Consider the following 1,568-nt stretch of genomic DNA (forward strand, 5'->3'; position numbering starts at 1 on the left):
TTTTTTTTTTTTTAAATTATTGTGCAGTAAAATTATTGAACTTGCGCAGACCAACAATAAACTGATATGAAAAATAAAAAGTATACACAGTAGTAGTAAATGTTTGTGTGTGTGTGTATGAACACACATATTGTATACACGTACTGATACACACTGTGGATACACACTGATATTAATAATTAGATATAAATGTAGTAATTGTATACACACACACACACACAAACATTATTTACTGCTACTGTATAGTTATATATACATCTATGTAACACGTGTTATATTTACAGTATCGTTTATTATTTCTGGAAGCAGAGAATGCGGTACTTGCTTTCTTGCAGCAAGTGGCAGTGTTGTCTGCATAATGTCACGTTTAGACTGCAGTTTGCCATTGCTTGCCTGAAGAGAAACAGTATAAAAAAACTGAAATATAGTGATCAAAAAGACATATTTGTCTCGAGCTAAAGGTGAGTTTATGAAAGCCAAAAAAAAGGGCATTACAAAAGTTTTTCTGATATTAATAATTAGATATAAATGTTGTAATTGTATAATAATAATAACAACAACAAGAATGTTATTATTATTATTATTTCCCAAGTAATTAGATGTGGGAATTTCTTTTACTTTTTATTTTAACATTATTATTATTATTATTATTATTATTATTATTATTATTATTATTTCCCAAAAATAATAATAATTATTATTATTATGATTTCCCAAGTAATTAGATGTGGGAATTTCTTTTACATTTTCTTTTAACATTATTATTATTATTATTATTACTATTATTATTCCCAAGTAATTAGAATTGGGAATTTTTTTTTATTTGTTTTTTTTTCTTTTTTTTTGTAACATTATTATTAGTAGTAGTAGTAGTAGTTTTGTTATGAAAGCAAAAAATGTGTATTACTAAAGTTAATATTAATAATTATAAATGTTGTAAATGTTGTTGTCTTCTTCTTATTATTATTATTTCCCAAGTAATAGATGTTTTTTTTAACACTTATTATTATTATTGTTTTGAAATATCTGTGTTGAACCCCTGAAGCCACAGTACCAAGGTTACTGAATGTTATTTATTTAACACAAGGTCAAAATTTTAGTTTTGTGTTTGATTTTGATTATGCTCTTATATGTATTTAAAGTTTTTCTTTACAAAAAAGGTAACTAGAATAGAAGTAAAGCTTTTAAGCAAGTAAACAAAGAATCCAACTGAATACCAGCAGAAAAGAGTCAGGATGAGGATATCAGATATAAGCTGGTGCAATTATTTTATTCTACCTTTGTATCTCTTCTCCATTGTAACAATGTGCCAAACCTGGTCTGCATAAAATTATGCTTGAGTGGCAGATGCAGTTGTTTGACTTTCAAATCACTTAGGCATCTTTTTTTTATTAACCTTGCATGTAAATAAATACAGATTTCAATTTCTATGGAGTTGCACGTGGAAATGACAGTCCTCAAAACATCAAACAAACTGCTTCAGGGCAATCGCACCATCGCAAGCCCTCTAATGTGAAAGGCACTGACACCTGAAGCAAGGTGCAAAAAAGACAAATGTCATTTTTTCA

This window comes from Sinocyclocheilus rhinocerous, unplaced genomic scaffold, assembly GCF_001515625.1.
Source record: "Sinocyclocheilus rhinocerous isolate Xijiao unplaced genomic scaffold, SAMN03320098_v1.1 scaffold2664, whole genome shotgun sequence".
NCBI classification, from domain to species: domain Eukaryota; kingdom Metazoa; phylum Chordata; class Actinopteri; order Cypriniformes; family Cyprinidae; genus Sinocyclocheilus; species Sinocyclocheilus rhinocerous.